The sequence below is a fragment of the Vulpes vulpes genome, chromosome 11, assembly GCF_048418805.1.
Source record: "Vulpes vulpes isolate BD-2025 chromosome 11, VulVul3, whole genome shotgun sequence".
NCBI classification, from domain to species: Eukaryota; Metazoa; Chordata; class Mammalia; order Carnivora; family Canidae; genus Vulpes; species Vulpes vulpes.
In genome coordinates, this window is record NC_132790.1 from 53,046,793 (window position 1) to 53,073,426 (window position 26,634).

A 26,634-nucleotide genomic window follows, 5' to 3' on the forward strand; every position below is an offset into this window, starting at 1 on the left:
TCCACCCACAATAAACAAAAGGCCACACATATACAGTGCCACTAAAGAGGGTGGGGGGCGTTGTACCGTCTGCTTACTCAAACAACCACATTTCAAGGCATAATATCTCTTTGCTCAGGGGGAATCAGCCCTGCTCACTGTAATTCTTTCCATCATTACGTCCTCTGTGGTAAGTTTCTGCTATACCCGAGACTTTAGAAAGATCTATGTACTGCTTACCACACTAAATGTATTATTGCTGTGTTAAGTCCCTACATTCATTCTGTGTGTACGTAGTGCTGTGGTTCACAGACAATGCTAATGTGCCTCCTATAAAACAGGCACAAAGACACACCAAACATACTGCATGTCTATATGCCAGATTCTTTCCCACAAGCTTAATCACATCCCAACTCATATCTGCTGTTACTCTTAAAAGTCTGTTTCTCATGCCATCTTCAGAATATCAATCCTATGATTACCTTTCAGTAGACGATAAGGGCATTGCAAAAATGTTTGTAGTAAATATAGAAAATAAAAACAACATATTGCCTGGTAAATGTCCTGTTTTCTTCTCTTTGCTTAACCACTCCAATATGAATATGATGCCACCAGAAAAAGGCTTATTCAAGAACTGAAGCAAAAGAAAAGCTTCGGGCCCCTTTCTGTGCTAGTTACTTATGAGTTATTGATCTAGGATGGTTTTCTCTCTTGCTCTTTCTCATAGAGGCAGACGCTTCTTTATTTCCACACTAGTGGCTGTCGTTTCTACCCGTGGGTTAAATCATATACATACATACATGTAGCATGTTCATCTACCTTACATACAATATAAGTTGGCAGTATATTGAAAATTTAGATCACTTTTATTTTTATTTTTTAGATCACTTTTAAAAAGTAAAAGAGGCATGCCAAATAGAATATACAAGTTCGCAAAAAATATAAACCCAAACAAATTTAACTGTACTTTAGTTTTCATGCTTACATGGCTCCTTCCTCGTCTCATATAAGAAATGCGTACTTTTTTCTTGAGTTTAAAATCAGAGTAATAGTTTAGGTGGTGAAATTTCTATTGCCATTAGATCAGCTATTTCCATAAAGGAAATGTATAATGATTTAATCATTAACAAAATAAACATCTTTTGTTAGAAGCACATTTTACATTGATTAGAACTGAGAACTGGTTGGGTTGAACAGGTTTTTAAAGTACTGAATCAAAAATAGGTCTATCAAGATCTGTAAAGACATTTTTGCTAAGTGTTCACTGGCCTAAACATATCCTTTAAAAACAATTTAGCTAATTTGGCTGAGGGGTTCATATGGACATATCGACTCATAGGCTGTGATTTCCTGCATGACAGGATAACCTACCAAATTAGTAACACAATCCAGGTCAAGTTTATAGGCATAATAGAGTTCCTGAAAAATATAAGCATGCCTGTGCAGACAATTTTTTTTAACAATGGGGATGTGGATGGAGGACGGGTGAATCAAGGGGTGGGAACATAGAAAGATGAAAGTCAAAGTTGAGAATAAAATAAGGATAATAGAAAACACAGTTGAAGTGAGGTCTCCCTTTTCACTGCACCATCTTTGTAATGAAAGGCAACATTTATTTTCATGTGCCTTGATAGGAATGTGCCAGTGACTGTTTCACAGAAGTAACATCAATCCTACAACCATTCTCAAACTGAAACATGCCACCCAGTCCAAGCTGCATGACACCCCCCAGGAGTTACTTGTCAAATGCTGGGCTTGCCAAGATAACTGTGTCCTTTCTTTGTAAACACTAATATTTAATCCACTGATGCCTCCGGGGGAGAAAAAGCCATTCCTAACTAGCTTTCCATAAAACAACGAAGTCTGTGGTCACTAGGTAGGAAATGTAAGGGGGGGGGGCGGTGCCGCGACAACCTTTGTCTCTCCATCCTCGCGGTGAACATGCCTGGGAAGTGCAGACGGCTCCATGAATTGAGGACTGCCTAATTACTAAAATAAAACACACTTTATACATAAATCAATAAATCAGCCTGCAATGGCAAGACGGGCAGCCAGTTCCTAGACAAAATGAATATGCATAAGCACCACCTCCTAGGAGAGCTTCTGTGCCTGGGCAGGATCACGAAATCTGCAAGGATGGTTCCAGGAAGGCGGCAGGCAGTGCCCGTGAGAAACGGCACGCGGCGTCCCGGGCAGGGCAGGAGCAGCCAGGGTCGGGGCGAGCGCGCGGAGGGCGGGTCACCTGGAGCCGGGGCCGGGAGGCGGGGAGGGGGCGGGGGGCGGGGCGGGCGCAGACCCGAGCGCAGGGTGCGCGGTGCACGGGCCGTGGCGGGCCGGGGCCGAGGGGCGGAGGGGCGGAGGGGCGGAGGGGCGAGGGGCGGAGGGGCGAGGGGGCGCCGGGCCTGGCCCGGCCCGGCCCGACCCTGCCCTGCCCTGCCCTGCCCGGGACCGCGCACCGTGCCGCGCCGCTACTCACCCCAGCCGCCTTATTAATAGATGTTAATGGTTCCGCTACATCCAGGAGAAGCCTCTTGCCTTTTTGTCATATGGAAATTCCAAGTTAAAAAAATCGTGGAGCAGCAGTGGGCTCCCTGGTGCAGTGGATGTGAGTTCACACTCCGCCCCCAGCCGCCTCCACACTCCGCGCCAGCCCCCAACTTGATGCGGCAGAGGCCAAAAATCAATCCGGAGCTGGGAGATCCTGCGCAGGCAGACAAAGACTTCACCGGGGCAGGGCCCGAGTCTGGCTCTGCTTTGAAGGCGGTAACCTGCAAAGAGCATTACTGAGAGGGGTCCTACACGTTGTTTTCCTCCAGAAGATTCTTTCATGACACCCTAAAATGCCAAAGTCCTGACACTTCCCCCATGAAGGTGGGACCATCATGTCCCAAGATTCTCCAAAGGACATTCTTGATCCCCCTCGTGCAAGGCCAGAAAACACCCGACACACTGACCCTGCTGGGGTCCAGTCCCAAAAACCTCCCTCAGTCTTGCCAGGGAGCAAGCCCTCAAAGCCGCCTTGGGTTTGGGGTGGAAGGAAGGGAGGGAGAGCTTACTCTAATCTATTAAGAGATACCATGGTTAATAGTAGTCAACTATTGATGCTCTGAATTCCAAGACAAACTGGTTTATTTAAATGGGTGGAAAACTTAAAAAAATAAATTAAAACCTTGGGTCTGGAGATTTAGCCTGAATGCATTCTGGCAGAAGAGAAACAAAGTAGGTCCTTTGGCTGGTACTTAACCCTTTAGATAGGCCAGACCATCTTAGTTTGTCACATGCCAGCAAGGCCTGACATGTTGGTGACTGAATGTCACAATTCAGCCAGTGTTTGCTGGAAAATTATGTAGTTCAACTCTATTAAGAACTCAGTAATTTTGAAATTTGCAATAAATAAATCTGTGGAGGTGAGCCCTGAGTGGGGGAATAGCTGACTTCCAACTTCCTTGATATTCAGGATCTTCCACACTGTGTATGTGTTGGGGGGGGGGGGGAGGCATCTAACAGCCTGTTTCTTCACTGTGTCTTCCAGTTCTTGGTTCAGAAATTGTTTAAGGAAACTCTGTAGTTAATAATTATATATAACTGTTGTGAATTTTAACTATTTTAATTAAGTTACCTTTTTCTATTTCTTAGTATTCATTCATAACTATTTAGCTTCCCAAAAGTAATAAAAACTCCATTAGTACAATTACTATTTTTCAATAAATCAGACTGGCCTTACCACGATTCTCCATGAACAAGAATTAACAGTACAATAATTACAGATGTTGCAACTGAAGTCACGGAAAAATTGGGAATTTCATTACAACCTTATTATCATCTTTCCAATTCCTAACTCTAGAAGGACAGGACAAAATGTGACAAAGTTTCAGGGTACTGGATATTTGTTGAGAGCCACACACTGTGCTTTACAACAGCCAGTGTTTCTTTTGTTAAGTTGGCTTTTAATGAGCAGCTGCAAAAGTTCAACGACAAGCTATTAACCACTTCAGGGTCTGCTTTATGAGAAATGTGATCCTCCCTCCCGCACAACCCAGAGCCCTGCAAATTCCAGTAAACTAGGGGCAATACCATTTTTAAAAATAAATCAATGTGCTTTAGTAATTGAACTGGGCATGCATATCCTGGTAGGTGAGGGTGCTGGGGAGACGAAGGCACACTGAGCGTTACCTTCTTATGAGCAGATAAAGAGCTGCAGCTGTTTTCTTGGTTCCGCGGAAAGAATGAGAAATGTCATTAATTCTTTTAAGACAAACGCAAGCAACTGGCTTTGTTGCCTTTCCTCCCTCCCTCCCTCCCTCCCTCCCTCCCTCCTTCTCTCTCTCTCTCTCTGTGCAGCTTTAGAGAAAAGCAGCCATAAGATTGTTGCAGTGATGGAATCACAGGGTCTGGCTATATTAGCAGAATCACAGACAGCACTAGGGTGATGTGTTCGCTCTCTAGCTCTCTAATTATTTACCCAGATCAAGCCTGACTGCTGGAAAATCAGCTCTCTCCAGGAGGTAACCGAGCTGAAAGGTTCTTTTCACTGAGAAATGATGGGCTGGTGGCTGGCATCCAGCCTACAGGCCAGTGCGCCCTTGTGGGCAGTGTCACAAAATAAATACCCAGCACCACACCATTTTCCTCATTTCTTCCCATGAAAGTATTGGTCAGTTTAAGAAAATTAGGTACAAAGAGCATATCTGTGGTGCTGAAATGCACAAAGATTGAGCCCCTAGAAGACACTGTTCCTAAAATTAATTTTGTGAGATGAGGAAAGGGGGCATGCTGAGATTGTTTAGTATTTTATAGCTGGAGCGTCCATTCAAAGTCCCTATATGCAGACAAAGCAGATTGCGGCATTGTTCCCACTTACGGGTGCTGTTTTCTCTTGCAGGTCTGAAAACAGAAAATGTTCAGGCAACATTTATTTCCTAATTTGCTCGGCTCTTATAAAAACAGAAAGCCACTAGCACTCTGTCAGCTCACGCGCTCCTCCAAAGCTTTGGGTCACTCTCCCTTGACTCTCCAGAATAAAAGATAAAAAGAAAAAAAAATCAATTTAAATCAATCAATATCATTTATATTTGTCTATTTCTAAAAGCTTTGTTAGAAGCAACATTTAATTTTAATGCTTTTCACTTTCTTCTTCGCTTTCCTAGGACTATACAACTATTGTCATACACACACAAATTTTTAATTTATCAGGCCCACGATGGGACGAATCACCTTCAGATTTCCTTTATTTTTCACCACTCACAGACGAACATGGCTGCCAGCGAGGATCTGTCGTGAACATGAACGTGTGGGCCTGGCACACACATTACCACTACTCATTTACCTACACCCTTCGGAAGGCGCAATGACAGGGTTCATCCAACAACGTATGACAGCTTAGGGGAGACAATACACGTGTTTTGAGTGGCGTTTCAAATTTATGCTGTGTTTATTCTAACATTAAAATCAATTTGTATTCTCTACATACACAGCCATCTCTTAATAGTACATTTGAGGATTCTTTTTCCTGCTTCCTGGTCAGGACTGGAATTCAAAATCTGCTGTGGTCAATTAGCTTGCTGATTTTTTTTTTTTTTTTAGCTTGCTGATTTTTAAAAACAGATTTCTCTTTGCAAAAATCACTCTTCTGGGGGGCAACTGACATTCTAACTTGAGCTTGAGAAGCAGTGGAATTTTATTCCTGTGTTCAATGCTAACCAAACCAGAGCTGACCTTTGAATGATGTGAGGGTTAAGAGCATGACTCCCGTGCAGTCCAAAATCCCACATAACTCTTTACTTCCCCAGAATTTGACTACTAACAGTCTACTGTCGACTGGAAGTCTTACCAATAACTTAAACAGTCTTATTAACACGTATTTTGTATTTTACATGTACTACATACTGTATTTTTACAATAATGCCTTTTTCTAATTTTTTCAGTATTCCTAAGTTATGCAGTTCATCTGCTTTCCTCAAACTGTTGTAAATCTCCAAAACATTTACCCATAAATTTATTTTAAAAGGAGACATGCGTCATTTAAGCCTATGCTGTTCAAGGGCCAACTGTACTTCTTTTTACTGAAAGTATTTGTAATACATTCGTCCCATTTCTGCAATGAAACACTTGCATCCATATTGTAGCATCTCATTTAAAAGAAGGGACCCAATAAATTCATTATTTAGAAAAGAACTAGTTTGGGTTTGTTAAAAGTCTATCTTGAGCTTCTTCTGAGACACCATAGAAGCACCTCAAGTATTCCACAGAATGAAGTATCAATTGAAGAAATAATAGAGTTTTGAACAAGGTATAAATTCAACAAGGGGGAGACAATGGGGCACTCCTTTCCAGTAGAAAAAGCCACTGCCCAACTGTCTTCTAAAGCCATTTAAAATAGGAGCAAAGAGAGAAACTTCATCACATCTCATGTTAACAAATCATTTTAGAAGAAAAAAAAAAAAGAGGAATTTATATTAAATTATTTTTCATTTGGAGAACACATATTGATTATAAACAATTTTCTCTCTGGTATTGAAAAAAAATTTTTTTAATTTATTTTTACTGGAATGTCAAGCAATTTCCCCCCAATTCTAAATGGAAATAAACTCCTTATTCTTACAGCCATCACAGACTATAGACTACAGTGTTCAATTTAAAATTTTTTTATCTTCCGTATAAAAATGTTTATTGTAGTGATTAGAGTTCTTTAAAAACAAAAACAAAGACAAAAAACCCTCTTAGGATGTTGAGGACACTTCCAGTGCTCATAGGATTTACAGCTGTTTAAACTTTGAGCTTTTTTGTCTTAACTGCATTGGGCTCGACTCAGACTGAAATCACTGTTTTGTTCACCTGATTACAAAACAAGCTCCATTTTCCTTTTGGGGCCTATTAATAGTCTCTGAGCCTGAGTTCCCCTTTGTATTTTTAACCCAATACTTTCGGGTGTCAAGTTATTGGAACACTGGTCCATACCCCTAAAACAAATGGACTAAAGTAGGACCACCCCAGCCCACAGAAGAGCCAGCTGCTTTGCTTTATGGCTAAGTTATGTCAGAATTAAGAGCCAGGGCAGTTGATACTATTGGGGGAGGCCTGTGACTGCCTATCACTGGGGGCATCCCTAGGGAAGTGTGGACAGCCACTTGGGACAGCTCCTCTTAACCACCAGTGCCCTGTGCTCTCCTCCTGGTCTAGTTTTCCATGGTCTACTTTCCCGGCCTTGGCACAAAACATTATTGGCTGTGTGCAATCATCCTCTTTCCATAGAGGTGGTCCACATGGACCACAAGTGAATTACTCATGTGGATCACAAGACAGTTTAAAAACCAACATTACCGGATAAAGTTACAGGGTCAGTGTGGCTTAAGCCATTAAAGTATCAGTGTTTGAAAGGAAAATACCGTAGACCTGAATCTAGTTTGCATTTATACAAACCTGGCATGTGCAGTACTACAGCATGCAATGGCACTGCCCTTTTGCAGAAGAGGGAAAGGGACAGGAATGAGGTGACATGGGAAGCTAAGTCCCAGGCCAGGAGTGTGCCTACTGATTTCAGGGTATTCTCCCTTGGGAATCTGGATCTCTGAATGTTCAGCTAATAAGGGGGTGGGATTGCCTTGTGGCTCCTTTCGGAAGGCAAGGCTGTGCCCTCTTGTTATTTCTCAACATCTTTCAAACCTGATCTCTACCTACCCTCACCCTAAAGGCTACCACCATTCCTTGCTTGGGCTAGCACTATCAACATGAGGGGTGCTATAGCTGAAGACTCTTACATAAGAGCAGATTAAGGGGACTCTGTGTGATGCTGTCTACTCCCTAGGAGTCCATCTGTGTGGAGAGCAGGAGCTTGGGTCTGTCTGACCAACACCAGCATCTAGAAGTGGGGCCTGCTCCTGAGCAAGAGTGGAGCCATGAGGGTGTGACTGTGTCCTCTGCCGAGAAAAAGGTCAGGAACCACCACTAAGTGTTGTATTCAGAGTCCTTTGATCTTTCTCCTTTGCCTATAACTCGCCTCCTACCACCATCACACGATCTTTCTATCATGGCTTGGTTACCAAAGCCTATTTTACACATTTAATGTCTGACATCTGTGACAGCTCTGTGAAGCTCTCATCTCACAACCCTCAGCTGCTGACAGAGACGCAGGCAGAGCCATACCCAGAAGGGGAGATTTGGTCCTGCTTTCCCACCCACCTCCGCTGTTATTTATTTTCCTGGCCGGTCAGTGCTTCATCTGGAGACTGCCAACACCTGACCTTATCATCAGACCTCAAGAGCTCCAGATGAGGGGAGTCACGCCAGTTACACGGTGCTGAAGCTAAGCAACACTTTCCTGGACAGGTTCAGACAGTTGCCAGATTCTTCAGGTAAAAACTGTCCACCAAAAAAAATAAAAAATAAAATAAAAAATAAAAACTGTCCACCTTGCTTAACAGACCATCATCATATCTGAACGTTCCTCACTGTGAGAGCTCATGCTGGCTATGACCTGGGGATAAAGTGATTTGATCCTATTAAGACAAATGGTGTTTGAGCCCTTGCTGCTTTGTGGTAGCTTTGTTTAGTTCAGGATTGGCTCTGAGACCGAGAGTGAAGAAGCTTCTCTGAATCTCCGTTTTCTAATCAGGTACCTGGGAACTACATGACTAAGCCCAAAAAGTTTTGGTGGAGCTGAACTGAGATGATGTGTGAGAAAGACGGCACCAAAGGTACTCAACAAATCTTTACCACTCCTCTCTAACCCACCCAGTATTGCATTCCCCAAGAGTTAGCCCATGCTTGCCACCTTTATCCTGGTGAGAGGAGGACCTGTTTTCCCAGCCCCCCATGAGCATGTGCACTACCTAGACCTGGAAGCCCTGCCTGGCTCTCAGAGGCAGAGATGGCAGGTGGGTGGGGTACTGGGGCTTTCTTCTCCCCACCTCGTCTGTACCAGCCCAGTGACCTCCAATGGGTCCTCCTAGCTTCTTAGCAGGTAGACTCCCAGACATTTCTATCTTTAGCTGCTCTCAGACTTCTTTCTCTATCTGCCCCCAAGCAATGACCATGAGGCCATGCTAGGTGCTGGGGTACAGAGGTGAGCAATACAGACACAGTCCTGCACTTGTGGCCCTTACCAGCTAATGTGGGCCAAAGGAACAAAGCAGACCCCACCAAGTACAAAGTGAAACTGCAGAGTATTATGAAGAAACATAGAAGAAGCTACAGCCCACGGCAGGGAGAGGGGAATGAGAAGCATAAGGTGATCAGATTTGTGTTTCTTTTTTTCTTTTTTTTTTTTCAGATTTGTGTTTCTAAAGACCACAAATGGATGCCGTATGGCCAGGGACAAGGTGCAGAGGGGGGAAGAGGGGAGCAGAGGCTGGAGATGGGTAGAGCAGATGTAAGTGGGTCAGATAGAGGCCAAGGGTGTGGGCTCAAAGGTGGTGATGGTGGCCTTTGCTTGGGTGATGACTCTGGGGTGGGGTACATGTGGGCACGAGAGAGATGAGGGTACTCCAGATGACAATACAGTCTAGTCACCAAGAAGCAACAGCACATGGAGAGAAAGCAGACAGAATATAGTTCAGACACTGTGTGGAACTCAGCATGGCCTAAATAAATTAAACAAACAATAAATCACATAATCTCCCTGAATCCTGTAATGTGGCCAGCAAGGCCTCTTCTGATTTTAAGTGGGTACCTCCCTAGAGCTGTCAACCATTTCTGCCCATAGAAAACAGGAATTATTACTGGTTTTTGTGGGTGACAATATCCACAGCCATCATTCTGCATAGTCTTTTGTGGGCATGAGTCTCTTCTTATTGCTAACATGAAGCACTATTGCGTGCGAGGCACTTTCTCTGGGTGCTTACACACACACACACACACACACACACACACTCATTGGTCCTAATAACCATGTTTGGAGAGAGGGCTGTTATCATACATATTTAGAAACTGATACACAGAGAGATTAAGGAACTTGGTCAAAGGCATCCAGCAGTGAGCAAGTGGAATGGCCAGAATATGAACCCAGGCTGTCTGAATCCAAGCCAGTGCTTGGTCACTCTCATGAACTTGGGTGCCTGGCCCTGTGTTGAGGGTTTCTCATCCTGCTTTCTCCCTCTGCCCCTGAAGTTGGTTGAAGTTGGTTGCATCTGCCTTGGTTTCTCTTCCTACTAATGTGGGTAGATGGGGGAATCAGGAATGATAGGTACCATGTGTCACTGAGCATGAACCCATTCCCCCTTCTCTTAGCATTTCTCCAACCAAGGTTTAGATTGCCATGAGACAGAATGTTTCACTGGTATCTGGGATAAGAAAAATTTCAGAGTAGACACTCCACTGAAGCCAACATCCAGAATGGATAGCATATGGTCAGGTACCTTGCAGAGACAGAAATCTAACGGTGAAACAAAAAGTAGTTCTGAAGTCTTTGGAACACTTCAACCAATGATCTCCAGAGGCAGACATAAATCAGTATGAAGAAAACTTTTCTTCTAATAGGAATAAAACTCTAAGAAAACAAAGTTGAGGATGGTATGCATGGAGGCGAGGGAAAGTGGGTCCTGGGGAGTCACATGGATGGACTGCAGAGGCTTGAGGCCTGGCTGGGAAGAGGAGGCTGGGAAATGAGGCCCCTGAGGCACATTGGAGCTTCTGGTTTGTTCCTTCTTTTTTTGTTTTGCCAGGCTCTCGATTCCTGGGGTAGGTGATGAGCTGGTCTAAAAAGCCTTGCCTGAGGGAACTCAGTGTCTGGGCCTTGAAGAGGGAGGACAAGACGTGGCTGGCCTCTACCTCTTCTAGTTGCGTGATCTAGAAGATCTAGAGCCACTAGCCTACCCTCTCTAAGCCAATGTCTTCACTTGCAAATTGGTGATCACAGTACCTACAATCCGGGTGGTTGTGAAAATAAAATGAAAATATCCACATCAAGTGCTGAGGAAACGCTACAGACTGATAGTTAACAACAGCGGTAATAATACGTCATGAGGGTGAGGAGGCAACTTCCTTAGGCCCTAGGTCCTGCTGCTTGGGCCCAGGCAGCGAATTCAGGTCCAACCTTGGGGGAGAAAGAGCACACGCCTGGGTATCCCCAATTTAACTGATGCCCTCAGAGCTTGAGCCAATTGCAGCGTATGATCCTGACTCTCCCCAGCCCCTCGAGGTAGAGTGGGTGCTGGGAGACAAAGAAGAGGCATCACACTGGGAGGACAGGTGGTGATGGGACCAGGGAAGTCTTCCTCAAGCACTCCAGACCATCTCTAAATGTGCGCTCAACTTCTGTCAAGACAACTGCATCAGGTCAACCTATCTGTGAGAGGAGGGTAGAGGAGTCTGTGGGGACATCCTTACTAATTAGTGGCGCATTGGTGCCGACAATTGGAGAGTTAGAAATAACCATCGTCCTTTCCACAAGAGATTAGTTCCCAATACTGTAACTTTAAATTATTATTATTATTTAAAGATTTTATTTATTTATTTATTTATTTATTTATTTATTTATTTATTTATTTATTTATGAGAGACAGAGAGAGAGAGAGAGAGAGAAGCAGAGACACACAGGCAGAGGGAGAAGCAGGCTCCATGCAGGGAGTCTGACGTGGGACTGGATCCCGGGTCTCCAGGATCAGGCCCTGAGCTAAAGGCGGCGCTAAACCATCGAGCCACCCAGGCTGCCCTGTAACTTTAAATTACTGATGAACCCAAGCGTCTCTCAATTTGTGGGAGTCCGAGAGAACAGCTCCCCCCTGCCCACAGAGCTGCTGTGTCATTCTGCAGAGGGCCTGTCACAGGCCTACATTCCCTCCTCCCCCAGCTCACAGACCCCATGACAAAGGCTCTGCCCATGCGACCCTTGACTCTGTGTCAGCATGCACTCTGCCACCTACTCAGCAAACTCTGATCAAATCTCTGCTGTTGGCCTGGGCTACAGGTCGGACTGTGGACAATGAACCCTCTCTGTGTACTTAAATCCAATGACCAAACAATCTTCTTGAAGCAATGCTGTTTGATCATTCTCAAGTACAGTAACGCCTATAAATAAAGATATAAATGGTGCTAATCTGGAGGATTGAGCCATTCTTGTGCCTAGAAGGATTTTTCTGTGTAGGCTTGTTGTGATTTGTCCTTTATCATTGGTTTAATTGTCAGCCAGAGATGGACAGCAGAGGAGACGTGCTGGTAGGAAGTGCTCATGGAGGGGACCACCCAGAGCCATCCACACATTTCATGCTGTGGAGCTCATGGGGTGGCCAAGGGATGGGGCTTTTATTTTATTTTATTTTTTTCTTTCTTTATTTATGATAGTCACACAGAGAGAGAGAGAGAGAGAGAGAGGCAGAGACACAGCCAGAGGGAGAAGCAGGCTCCATGCACCGGGAGCCCGACGTGGGATTCAATCCTAGGTCTCCAGGATCGCGCCCTGGGCCAAAGGCAGGCGCTAAACCGCTGCGCCACCCAGGGATCCCGGGATGGGGCTTTTATATGAGGCATGCCACAGTCCAGAGCCCGGCCGGCTTCTGGCACTAGATGGGGCTGCGGCAGGGAGACCTAAGAAGGGCACAGGAGACTGACCAGGCTTTTCCCCAGAAGTTGCCAAAGGGCCTCTTAGCTGAGGGACAAGTTTGGAATGTAATGCCATCTTCAGAGCCACAGTCTACTGGTGCTTTGTGGCCATTTCCCCTCTGGGATTAGTTCTCTTCCACATGAGGTCATTGGTAGGTCAGCTACTATCTACAGCAGGTGGAGACAGTGCCCACATCAGCCCTCCCACCTGACTATGGTCACTGCAGTAAAGGCTCTCCACATGCTGGGTAGCATGGCTCAGGCATGGGATGACGGGATGATGACACAGCCCAGGGTGGACATGCCCCAGTTCAATCTGCCTAGCAGCAGTGTGGCAGCACTAAGATGGGAAAATTCACAGACAGGGTTGGAACGAGGAAAGCAGATGGCGGCCGGTGGCCCTCCTAGGCATTTGCAATACCCCCAACTGATCAGTCTATGCAGGCAAGGCAGGTACTTACCTCTGTCCCTCCCACTTCTCCTCCTACCCCATGCTAACATACCCTCCACAAGTGCAGTTCCTCCAGCCAGCCTTGCTCCCTCAGCCCGTACGCCTCCTCACAGGTCCAGAGAGTCCCTCAGAGTCTCATACCTTCTTCCTCTTCCACTAAGACTGGGTTCTGGAAGCTTCTTCAACCTCCCCACCACCAACACCCAAGGGCAAGGTCCTCTGTGCCCTGGACCAGCTCCCTTCCACAATTTCTCTCTTCCTTGATGTGCCCTTCTCCCTATGGGAATGGATGCAGAGCCAGCATCCTTCATTAACATCCACTTGTCCAGAGGAGGGGCCTGGCTGTCCCCACAGTCTCTGAGGGATCTCCAGGAAAGGAAGACTCAGTGCCTTGAGGCTACCCCCAAAGCAGCAACCCCAGAAAGGGGCTTACTAGGTACAGCCAGGAGTTGCACAAAACAGAGCTGCTGTGCATGCTGAACCATACTTCACAACTTGTTCCGGCAGGTCAACAAAGCTGGGGACTGGGGCACACAGCGAGAGAGGGCAAGAGCAGGAGGGTTACTGGCATCCTTCCACCCCACGCTACAAAAACTTGCCAGCTATGCCTCAACATTCTTGTTCTTTCAAAGAAGAAGGACGTGGAAGAATTTCCAAAAGTATCAGCAAAGTGCTAGGAGGCTGCTCGGAGAAGGCAAGTATGGGTGAGCAGCTTGATGGGGAGGGAGGGAAGGATGAGGGATTGGCAGGAAGGAACACAGTTCACCAGGGGGAAAACAGTGCACATGTGCATCTGTGTATACATGTGTGCGTGTGTGTGCAGCATGTTGGGCAGAAGCAGTGAGAAGAGCAGAGGCTGCAGGCTAGGAGGCCTAAGATGAATGCCCAGCACATCCACAGTCAGGGGAAAAGCAAAAGCCTGGGTCATTGCCAAGAGCATCCAGTCAAGGGCACTAAAAAATGTCACAGGCACCTCAGTCGGGGTGTGTGATACAGAGAGAGCCCTTGCAAAGGCCTTGTCCTGGGAGCTGAGGGACAGGTAGGGACGGGCTGTGGCTCCTGCCTACAGGATGGAGCTACAGGGTGGAAGCAGGCCCTGAGGGCACTCAAATATGAGCCAGGGCAGATGAGGAAACAGAGCTAAGGACTAGAGAGGTGGGAGAAGATGCGCGGTGGTGATCTTAGGAATGAGCAGTTTAGCCACAGGCATCAAGAGAAGCTTGCGGGCACCCAGTGAAGCAGGCCTTGAGGATCATCAGATCAGCAAACACAGAGGGGAGGGCAGAAGAGCAGATGATGTACAGGGGCTACCGAGTGGAGAAGCCCTGCCAGTGGCCCAGAAGGACAGGCAGTGAAGGCAGGGCTGGGCAGATAATGGAGACACAACCGGCCTGTCCCCAAGCCTGGAAGGATGACTGGAGGGAAGAGCAATCCAAGGAGCCCTTTCACTCAGCCTGGGCAGGAGATAGGCCTGAATGACGTCAGCATCAGAGTGACTGGAGAGACAGAACACTGCAAGGGACCATGGCAGTGGAGGTGGCAGGGCTCAGGGACCACACTGGACCCTGGGAGGAGGAGCTGCTGAGATTATACACGACCCCAAATTCCTGGAGAGCAGGGTGGGAAGGGCACACCACTTCACCTACACCCAAGGACACGTCCCACCGGTGCTAGAAGACTGTCTAAAGCAGTCATTGCCTAGACATAGGCCCAGGGCTCATTGGGCAGAGCAGAAGCAAGGAGGCTGCCAGGAGGCAGCCAAGAGGATGAGGCCAAGGACACTGGCCTAGGAGGGCCTGACTCACAGCAGGTACCCAACAAGTGTGCACAAGCTAAGTGGGGAAATGGGGTGGCGGCCTCCCAGAGCAAACTCCTATTGACATAGCCAGATGCAGGCTGTCGCAGATGCAGCGTCCAAACCCCACCCCAAGAGATTCTGATTCAGTCTGAGTTGGGGCCTGGCATAAGCAGGTTTTGAAAATCCCCTAACCACAAAGAAAGAATTGAGAGAACTGAAAGAAATGTTCTAATTCAGTATTTTTGTAAACAATCTCCTAGATGATTGTGAGGTAGGGCCAGTTTGGAAGATCTTGGACCAAGGGGGAGATGGTGAGCCCTAGGCTGTGAAATTCTGAGGACATTTCTGCCTTACCCACCTGCACCCACCATGGTGTCTGTCTCTCCCCATAAAAGCTTCACACAAAGGGAATGGTCACAACTGCAAAGCAGCCTTTACCCCTCTCTCATCCCCCACATATCTATTGGCAAAGTCTTAGGATGGTGGGAGTTGAAGACCCCAAGCTCCATCAAGAAAAAGTCTACTAGCCCAGTGACTCTTACATCCTGGAACAGACGCTGAAAATGTCAAAGTCAATTCAGTCAGAACACCCTCTACATTGATGGCGGGAGCTTTAGCTGGTTTCAGTAAGAGGCCTGTGCCTGTGGGATCAACGAGTTGTCCTCATTTCTCAGTCCTGCCTTGATGGAAGGGGTCTATGCTTCCTTTTTAAGCACAATTGAGGTAAGTTCTTTAGACCCAGGAGTCCACATGTCAGTCAGATGGTGAAGCCCTAACCATGTGCAGCAGGGTAGAGTGACCACAAAGAAGTGATAGAAGGACCTTGTGAAACGGCAAATCCAGACATTTGTCCCTAAGCCCCTTCTTCCAAAGCCAGAATTCTGAGAGCCCCTCAGGTGGACACCCAAAGCCAAACAAATGAGCCAGGATCTGGGTAGGTTCTGACAACTGAAGCTAAGTGCCCAGTTGGGGACTGAGCTCGGAGCAGCAACAATAGTCAAACTCATGGAAGCAAAGAATAGAATGGTGGTTGCCAGGGGCTGGCGGAGGGGGTATGGAGAGTTGCTAATCAACGGGTATAAAATTTCAGTTATGCAAGACGAATACATTCTAGAGATGTGCTGTATAATATTATGCCTATAGATAACAAGACTGGATTGTATACTTAAAAATCTTTTAAGAGGGTAGGCCTCATTCTAAGTGTTCCTACCACATTAAAATTTAAAGAGAGAGAGAGAGAGAGCAATGACAATATCATACACTGTGTCCTGATCGAAAGCATTTGGTTCTATTTAAAACTGTAAAAACAAGAATGCACCAGGAGCCACCATGAGTTGCAGGGCCCACCATGCAGAGAACACCGTGGTTGGTGCCGACCCACCTCTGGTTTCTGTAGCGTGTGCTGCCTTTCTTTAGCTCATGTTATCCATGAAGGGGACTTCATGGCAAGCCTGACTCACTTCCCTGATGCTTTGAGGCAATGCCATCTCGCACATAGTCACCAGCTTCATGTGGCTTTTTAAACTCTTAGTTAAAATTAAATAAGATTTCAGAAATTTCAGTTTTTCAGTCACACTAGCTACATTTCAAGTGCTCGGCTGTTGCACATGGCTAGCGGTGCTATATTGGACAGCACAGATACAGAGCATTTCTGTCATTGCAGAGCTAAGTGCCACTGGACAATGCTGCTCAAGATGTAGGCTCTAGGAGGAACCTGGTCAGCCTCATGTTTGGATCTAGGAAAACTAAGATTGTTTAGTCATTGTGGCCACCACTAGCAGTATCCCTAGACTACTATACAAGAAAAAAAAGAAGAAGAAGAAGAAAACCTGGAATTTGGCCAGTTTTCCTACATTCACTAACATATCCAAAGAAACAGCGGAAATTGTTATCTCTCTAAAATGTTCACCTTGTGCTGTTTTAGCTTTTATCTTAATTTTTCTATTTAAGTCCTTGCCTAGAAAATGTTTGTCTGCCTGCTATAACCAGCACCCCAGTTCTGCAAACACTTGGCTAAGACACATCTCCTAAAGGGTGTTCATGAAGGCCTGAGTTAGAACTTTGTCTAGGCTGAAAATTCATGCTCCCCCAAATCACTTTCAGAGGTGGAAGAGCCTAACAATATGGGTCTATCACAAGTTTCATATTTTAAAGTTTTACCTTGAATGTTAGCTTTTATTTTAACAAGGGAGAAAAATGATCTTGAAGACCTTAAGGGAAGATCTGGGTGTTTGCAGGGATTTACGGAAGAGCACAGCAACAAAATGAAGATTCTGAAAGGGTATGGTTACCTTGCTGGAGAATAACACTGCTAGGACACTGGGTTTTCAAATTCTTGATGTAGGTACATAATTCACAGACTGGGGTATGCCCTCTGCTTGGCTGAGACAAAATCAAGTCCATCGGACAATGGATCTGCATGTTCACAGTTGTCTGTGTGAGCAAAGCATGGTCACCAGGGGAACAAAGTGCAGCAAGATGAAGAGATTTAACCTGAAAATAGGCTAACTGGTTTCACTTGATGTTTTTATTTTTAAAAATGAGACTTAAAGCTCCTATCCCCAACACACACACAGACGCTCTCCAAAACCAGAACAAACCAAAAAGTCTACCACATAGTATTTTCACCAAATTTCTACATGACCATGGTGGGTCTGCCTATCAATAGATGATTTCTCTCACCACGTTGTATTTTAAACAAAAACTAAGCTTGGAAATCGTCAAACCTATTTCCTTTAATGTTAGGACATTTGCTTATGCCTATTTCTCAGTATTAGGTTTGAATTAAACTGGAATGGTTTAGGCTCCTTGAAATGGCATAAGCACTTAACTATTAATAAATATAACAATATGCATATGTTATAAATTCATACAATGTACATATATTATTAATATATCAATAAGTACAAAAAGTCATTGGCTGACTGTGACCCCAGCTAATCCCCTTAAGAATACGAATTCTTAAGAGGCACATGGGAGTTTAATAAAGGTTTGCTCTATGTCACAGAGTTTCTTTTAATGACACTAACTTACATAGAGCTTGGAAGGTACATGCCCTAAGCAAACTGCCTGTTGATTTTCTGTTGGCATGAGCAGTTACACCTGAAAATAAACTTTTTATTAAATGTGAAGCTAATAAATAAATAAATAAATAAATGTGAAGCTAGATCTACTAAAAGTAGTATATGTCAAACTATTTCACTGATAACTGAATTAGTACATTGTAATTTTTCTTTATTTTGCCTGAATGTGTTTTTATTAAAGTGAAAAAAAATCAATTTTTAAAAAGCATATTATTACCCTTAATCCATTACCTATTACTGAAATCATTGTTGGAAGAAAAAATAGTCCCACTGCTGTTCTTCTATTAAATGAATGTAACTTTAGGCTGCATCAAAGGGAAAAGAGCTTAGACTCCGGTTTCTGAAAATATAGCAGTTACAAGAAAAAAAAATACAGGAGTTCCAGCTACTTCCAAATTTCCATTTAGCATATATAAAATATTAAACCTCAGAAATCATAACGTCCATTTCTGCAAAACAGCTGCAAATGTGACCGTGTTTTGGAAATTTATAGTAAATAAAGATTTGAAACAATTCAAAAGCTTTACTGAGAACCAGGTGAGTATACTAAAGTTATTTTTAATTCTACTGAAGAAATCTATATGTGCTTACATTTGTTCTGCCTTTAAATATTCTCACTGTAGGATGTTAAGGACTGGTTAGAAAGCAATCTATTGAAACTAGGTATTTATATCACCAAACTGAGTATTATATTACCAACATAAAATCTTTAGTGTCTTTTCACCAGAAAATAGTTCATAGAACTTCTACCTTAGGTCCTATTAATTTTTCTCCCTTCATTTAATTAAAATAAATTTGTAAAACTGTCCAAACTTAAGACAACAGCAAGGCCTGTAAATGCAGTTTTCAGACTCAAATTTCTCTGGGAAATGTTTTCTTTCCAGTTTTTTTCTCCCCAGGATTTAATTTGGTGACATCCAATAAGTCCCAGTTTTGACATTTGCAGACATACATTTCTCTGTAGGTTAAAAGTAATGAAGTTTATGCAAATAGTTAATTCCCGAGTTTAAGGTTCTCATATAACCTCGATTTTGCTAAAATCTCAATGCATAATTCCCCAAGCTTAAACTATCAAATTTGATTGCCTCTTTTTGTGCAAAAAAACACGTATGACAAATAGTTCCGAATCGTTACAAAACTAGTATATACATAAGGGAATATATAGATAAAAGATTTTACTTCTAAGAAAATATAACTAAAACGCATAGGTCTCCTATATTCACATACTATTAAGCCTCTGCAACTGGCTAGGTCTCAGACAACCCCATTTTCTCAGCAAAACTTGCATTGTCTTAACTGCTAACTGGAAACCTTAAAAAATAAATCAAAAGCACTTTAATGAAGTAGATAAGACCAAGCAAAAGTTCTTGAAACACTATGTAAGAGTACACATGATCAGGGCCTGATGTCATGTCTTTTATGCCTTGATAGCCTCACTTGTCCTGTTTCACCCATTTTTTGTGATAAGCAGTAGATTCTTCTGGTTATCTGATATGACCTGAGATTTTTTTTTAAAAACTCCATCACAGCACACTTTTAAAATTCTTGAAAACTGCTCAGGACTGGAAGAGACATTTGTGTAGAGAGTGATTTGATTTTTGCCATTAAAAAAAAAAAAAAAACCACCCAATAATTAAAACCCGATTAGCAAAGAGCCCATTGACTTTATTCAGTTATAGGAGACAAAGAACTCCTGATGGAAGCTAGGTTGCATCCCACCCAGTGGAAGAGTATAATGGATCCCGGGATCCCTGGGTGGCGCAGCGGTTTGGCGCCTGCCTTTGGCCCAGGGCGCGATCCTGGAGACCCGGGATCGAATCCCACGTCGGGCTCCCGGTGCGTGGAGCCTGCTTCTCCCTCTGCCTGTGTCTCTGCCTCTCTCTATCTCTCTGTGACTATCATAAATAAATAAAAATTAAAAAAAAAAAAAAAAAGAGTATAATGGATCCCACTATCCTGGGATAAAGCAGGATTACAGCTACTACAAAACTCCGCGTTCCCTCTGTGGCCAGATTCCATCCAGACAACAAGCAGTCAGGAAGTTAGCTCTATGTCAACTACAGAAAGTAACCGAAAATATCACTTTCTCGGAACTACATACCATCATAATCACTGCTCTATCATGAAATAGATTTTAGTGAATTGCACATAAAACAATAAAATTGAGATTTCTTTACTTATCATTATTCACTGGAAAATTTTAAAGGGAAAAAAAAAAGATTTAGTTTTCCTAACACACGGGTACTTCTCTGCTTGGTTGTTCTTAAGAATAATTTATGTAAAGCAGGCTTTTCTCTAAATATACTGTGCTCTCCCATATACACATTGAAAATGATATTTGCATACAGTGAGTGTATGCACTGATACACACATGGTAAAAACTTAAAAAATATGGACTGCATAAATCAGTTGCTGATTTTAAATATACACCAACTTAAACAGATTTGTTTGCAATTTCTGAATTCCTCAGGTAGAAAAGATCTTTCTTGCTGGCTGTGGTTCTAGAAGATGTTTATACTCTATAGAGTGTACAAAAATGCTTCCCCATATAAACAAAGAAAGAAAGCTTCCAAGATCTTGGTATTCTAACCTTGCCTCTGCTATTAAAAATCTACCCGTTGAATGTGATGGAGAACGGTATAGTCTGTCATGCTACAGTAAACATGATATTTCGTGTGCTGCCCAAGACATTTTTTCTCATGAATATAAGTCGCCTGCCATTTATTATAAGATTTTTTCCCCAATTGACACCCCATTATGTATATTCAGTCAAGCTCAAACAAGATTTCAAGTGATCAATATACTATTTGTGCTGAAAGTCTATTAGCAGCTCTAGCAATAAACTCTGCAGTGAAACAAAAATGGAGAGATATTTAGTGAATGGAATTACATGGAAATCCATGTTCTGGGCAAAGGGACAGAGACAGGAAGGCAAAAAAGCAAGGGGAAGAAAAGGTAGGGAAGATGGGTTTCCTAATAAAAATTAGCTTTCTAGGGCCTGACCATTGATTAAATGTATTAAATGCCTAAGAATCTTTCAAAAATATCTTAAATTTCATGTTGAGGTCTCTAAGAAAGCAGGGAAGGGTCTAACCCAGCACGGAGTCCTTTTCTGAGAACATATAGCTCCCTCTGTAAAGAGCTGTACTTGGAAGTACTTGATATCCGCAAAGTGGAAAAGGTAGACTGACCCTGGGAAATCTGCAAAATCCTGCACCATCCAGTGTCTTTGTGTGAAACAGCAATGGCCTCCTACAGATTTTGACTCTTCCTGTTTTATAGATGAAACTTACCAAATCCCTATAGTATGACCTTACCAGCAGAGCTAAAGAAATGTATATAAGTCAATGTATATGGTAGGAAAGGGAGCTTGACAGTAGCCATAGAATTTCATCTGGCCACAAAAGAACTCTAGTCCTGAGGCTAGATGTATGTCCATACTGGAATCCGTCTGCTTGAACTGGGAGATTAGAATAGGCAGGGCCACCCAGAAAGATGTGACATCTGGGGAAGTGTCAATTCAAGCATCATCCAGACACCAAAGATTCATATTCTATTACCAGAAAAATTATAAGGTTGGGGAGGGTAGGGGAGAATGGCATTCCATGGCTGTGATGGCAATGTGGTAACTAACGTCGCTACCTTGCTGCGTGGTGAACAAACAGTCTAAGCTAGGCACCCCTTCCCCCAACCCAAGGAAGTGGTATCTTACTTACGAGGCTAATGTCTTGGGCAGAAGGGACAAAAATAAGAAACTGTTTTGCATGGAGCTCCAGAATTATTGATATTTCATTATTGGGTTGTTTAACTTACATTTTAAACCACTCTCAGGCAGAAGAGCCGAGTCACCATCCACTATTTCAAAGGAAGACCTGTAAGACGAAAATATTTAGATCAATAGCAGTCTGGATAGTTTCCAAATTCCATAAGTAGCAAAGAAGATTTATAGAAATTTGACCAAAAGAGATGCATCCTGAGCTACACTGGGACAAAAGTTATTTCTCATGGTATTTTTAGTTTTAAAACCTAGAGCATGAGTACTTTTAAATCAGCAACCTAAAAGACACAGTGCAAAAAATATACTTTACATATAATATAAACTACTGCATTTGTTCACTGCCTCTTCTTGAAGCTTGTAAGTACGAAGGTACCCAACAGAAGGATTAAACACAGAAGGATCAAAACCCAACATCCACCAGAAAAGAAATAAAGACGCTCCCCACTACCCCAAGTCTACTCAAAATAAATAACTGAATAATCCAAAATAGCAATTCTAATTTGTGTAGGCTGCATGCATAGGTGGCAAAATGTGTGTTCTTTAATTTTGCAGAGATATATGGTGCAAGTATGTAATGTCAAATGATTTTTAAGAAGTAGCAATTTCCAAATGATTTATTTTACTTTTTTAAAAAAAGATTTTTATTTATTTATTTGAGAAAGCATGAGAGAGATCACAGAGGGAGAGGGAGAAGCAGACTCTCTGCTGAGCAGAAAGCCTGACCCTGGGCTCCATTCCAGGACCCCAAGATCATGGCTTGAACCAAAGGCAGATGCTTAACCAACTGAGCCACCCCAGGTGCTCCTCAAATGGTTTTTAAATTTTTTTTTTAAGATTTTATTTATTTATTCATTAGAGACACACAGACATACACACACACACACACACAGAGAGAGAGAGAGAGAGAGAGAGAGAGGCAGAGACACAGGCAGAAGGAGAAGCAGGCTCCGTGCCGGGAGCCTGACATGGGACTCGATCCCAGGTCTCCAGGATCACACCCTGGGCTGAAGGCGGTGCTAAACCTCTGAGCCACCTGGGCTGTCCCCAAATGGTTTTTAAAAGGCAACTTCCTACTAACACTTAACTCAACCCAATACCCCCACACTGAAAAATATATCAATATATTAATTAACTTTTAAATACATAAATCTGCTGATATTACTGATATTACTAATCTTACAACTCGCTATAATAAGATTAGCATTGTGAGTTTTCTTCAATTTCCTTGCAAATATGTGTAACCTGACATTGTCAAATGGAAAAAAGGTAGATTCCTGGAGGCCAACTCTAAAGGAAGTCAGACATCAGATGTTCTTCTTCATCCTGCAAAGCTCTCTAGGGTCCGACAAAAGCTTAGATGAAATACCATCTCCTACGGTAAAAAATGAGATTTGTTGGCAGGCTAAAGCAGCCCAGGTGTTTATTCAGCCAGCGCATTCACTTCACTGGGAGGTGGGTGTTCTGGAATGCTCTTCATGCAATGCTGTGTACATATTTACTGTCAGAACTCAAGGAAATACTGTTCTGGAACCTTCTCACAATGCAATTAACTGTGCAAGTGGGCAGAGTTAACTTCCACAAAATAATCACTGCAAATCTTAGGAAAAGACTCTTTTTGAAAACAGGATGCCAGGATACTGGTGTCTAAGCAAAGCTCTGGAGGCATCCTACCAATTTGATTCTTGAGACTGAAGCTGAGATCTATTTTGATTTCAGAATGACCCACAATCATAGGCAGTTTATCTGATTGTGTGTTCCAAGTGAAACCCCAAAGCCTTCTAGGTGCTAGGATTTGTAGGTGTGGTTTGTGGATTTTAAAGACAGGAGAGACAGTATAAGAAAAAAGGAAAAATAAAAAACAGGAGGTAGTTTTAGCAGCTTTGAACCTATATTGGTTCTCAAGAGAACATACAATTTTTACCTAGAGTCTCACTTCGTTCTGGAATAACTGTTAAAATACTGTTAACTGGTTACTGCTTCTACACTAGTAGCACATTACTTCACTCTAGCCATCAGGGGAAAAGTATTATTTTCTATTTTTTAAATAATTTATTTGTCTTAAAAAATGAATGGTAACATCAAGTAGGCAACCTTTTGAGTTGTTTTTAAAAAAAGGAAAGAAAAAAGTCTTGGTATCTCTCTTCGTCATGGTCAGACCCGCTATCTGCAATAGACAATGCAGACAAGCATGGCTATAATAATAATGATTTGTGAATTTATACAGATTGTCTCTTTCTTCAGAGCAACTCAAAACATTTTCTTTCCCATAGTATTTAAAATAAGATTTGAAATCTCCTTGTCTTGTTGCAGAAATGCCTTGCCTTCTCCTAATCTGACGTGACATGACTGGGTTCTGACTGAAGGACCAAGCAGGAGAAGGTAAGCTCATTCACATCTTTCTTGCTCCACTTATCCATGTCTGTTGTGAGATGCCAGGTGTTTGTCTATTCTGCAAGCAGGTTTATTGCCTGAAAATGAGCCCCCTCTTTCTGAAAAACTTACTTTTGTAAATAAATTGTATTAAAAATATCAGAGCAAAAAAAAAAATAACTTTTTGGCTTTACCAAATGCTTTGACATTTGTCCTTCCAATCATCTCTTTTAGCTCCAGGATCTTAAAATTTGGAAGCAGCTCCCACCTCATATCGCTTTTCTATCAAAATCAACCCCGAAAGTTAAATGGATATTTAACAAGCTGTCAGGTGAAACAGAATAACACTGTGCTTTTCAAGACCCACCTATGGATTAAAGGCTACCCTTCACAATTTTAGTAATCATTTAAGTAAATGTAACACCCAAGCCTAGAAACTGCCTCTCTCTGCACCACTGCAATTCTTGAAATCCTTTCCTGGCCTTTCATGCAGATGCTCAGAAACAGGGTGGGGCTCCCTAGTCTTGCATGCAATGTTAAGGGAGTCTATGCTGCAAAGAAAACTCAATTAATCGTTCATATTCCCGTTTTTCAGTATCTTTCACAAATATCTTGGAAATAATCATATTTAGGAGTGCCATTATTTCTCATGTTAAGATTTAGATTAAAATATTTATGTCAAACTAAATGTTATGTGCATGAGCATGGATGACAGGTATTGAAATGAAGGTGACAAGTCAAGGAATCGGGAAAAAACCTCCCTGAAGAAAAGAAGGGAAGAGGAAATGGACTTCTGTTTATGGATGTCTGCAGGAGCTTTCTCTTTCTTTTATTACTATTATTGTTTTTTTATTGAGGGGGGGCCAGCAGGTACAGTTCTTTCAGAGTCTACAAGTAAAATCCAACCCTGTAAGCCATTCTGGTTCCCTTATGAGTCAGCAGGCCACTGAGCAGTTCAGACAGTGCAGCCCAGAGTAAATGGACAAGAGCTGTCTTTGGACACACCCATTTTACTAATCCTGACTCTGATTTTTTTTTTTAAATCATCTTTATGTTACTTGGTGTCTGACCTCAGAACTTGCATCAAAAACTGCAGCCGTTCACCTCCACCAAAGACTCAGGCCCCAGTGTGGAAGCACTCTCCTTCAGCTCTTTTACTGACTAGCACAATTGGATTAGGGCTTATCCCTCCATGGGCAACTCCTGTTTCTTTTTCTCTCTAGTCTGCATGTTATCAGCTTGACATTCCCTTCAGTGGCATATGACAAATCAAATTGCCCATCATTGCACTCATCAAAGGAGGATGTTTTCTATTTCCGAGGACTGTTTCCTCCACTCCATTCACAATCATGGACACACCAAAAAAAAAAAAAAAGGCTTGGGTTTTCTTTTCTTCTCTCCCCCCCCCCCCCCCCCCCCGTAGTGGTGGTGGTAGGAGATAATGAATGGATACAACTCACATTAAAGAAAGAAAAGCAGCTAATACTCATAAAGCCAAGGGCATAGTCTCAAAATGTGAATTTTAAATACCCAGTGCCTTAAATTTAAAGCATTCATCCAGAAAGGCAGATATTAGTAGCTTTGAAAAACTTTACCAAAAAAATAAAGTACATTATTTTTCACATCTTTTTGCATGATTCAGCACTTTTAATATTAATTTCTGCCAAGAAGTTAAAATGTAAAAGGAATATTTTCTGGGTGCCTGAAAATCTCACACATTCTTCATAAGCACCTGCACTTCTGCTATTATAAGGGCATATCAGAAATCCAGTGTGGGGTGGGAGGAAGTCAATGGTTTGCTGCCATATCATCTATCCAGTGACCACCTCAGAGCAGCGCAATTTCCCTCTCTGGCATCTAAGTGGCTTCTGGGGATGGAATGACCCACCGCAGAGACTTCGCCCTATCTTGGGCTCATCCTTCTAGCCAAGAGTCAGTCTCTCTCTCTCTCTCTCAAACACACACACACACACACACACCCGCAGGCACACTCGAATGCACCTGTCTAACCCTTCAGTTGCAGCTCCACGCTCCACCTGATATGTCTTTTCAACCTTTGTCAAGTATCTCAAGACAAGAATTTCGCAAAGCCCTTCCCCCAAACCCAGGCTTTCCCGGGAGACCCCGGCCCGCCGGGCAGCAAGAGGAGGCCGAGAGGGAGAGCAACCTCGGGCTCCCTCTGCAAACTTAACCTGCGCATCGCACGGATCCGCGTCTGCACCGAGGACCCGTAAGCGCCCCGCACCGTGCCCGCAGCATCCCACGCCCGTCCTGCACACTCACCTGCGGGAGGGGGAGCGGCGCGCCGCCGGGGTCCAGCCTCCCGCAGCGACCTCCGCCGCGAGCCTCCGCGCCGGGTGCCGGCGGCGCCCTCCAGGGTGCGGGGACCGCGGGCCCGCTCGGGCTGGGCGGCGGGACGCCGGGAGCCGGCGGGAGGAGCGCGCCCGGGCGGGTCCGCGCCGAGCTCGAGCGAGCGGGCGAGCGGGGCGGGAGGGGCCATTTGTAACCGAGCAGACGCTACCACCGCCCCTTACTCGCGGGGGGCGGGGGCGGGCGGTCAGGTGACGGCGGCCCACCCTCCGCCGCCGAGCCGGGTGGTTCCTGCCCAGGAGGAGCCCCCTGGCGCGCTCTGATTGGAACT

At 43.8% G+C, this 26,634-nt stretch overlaps 1 long non-coding RNA gene across 1 annotated transcript in view; it reads right to left on the bottom strand.

The window, feature by feature from the left end:
• LOC140594492 (uncharacterized) overlaps positions 1 to 26,407 on the bottom strand; it is a 109,844-nt gene extending 83,437 nt beyond the window's left edge. Inside the window, exons 1-2 of the long non-coding RNA XR_011995367.1 lie at positions 26,277 to 26,407; positions 21,659 to 21,717 (exon numbers count right to left, since the gene is read on the bottom strand). This is a non-coding gene — a long non-coding RNA (uncharacterized lncRNA). The remainder of the gene's footprint in view (positions 1 to 21,658; positions 21,718 to 26,276) is intronic.
• Between the last annotated feature and the right edge of the window lie 227 nt (positions 26,408 to 26,634).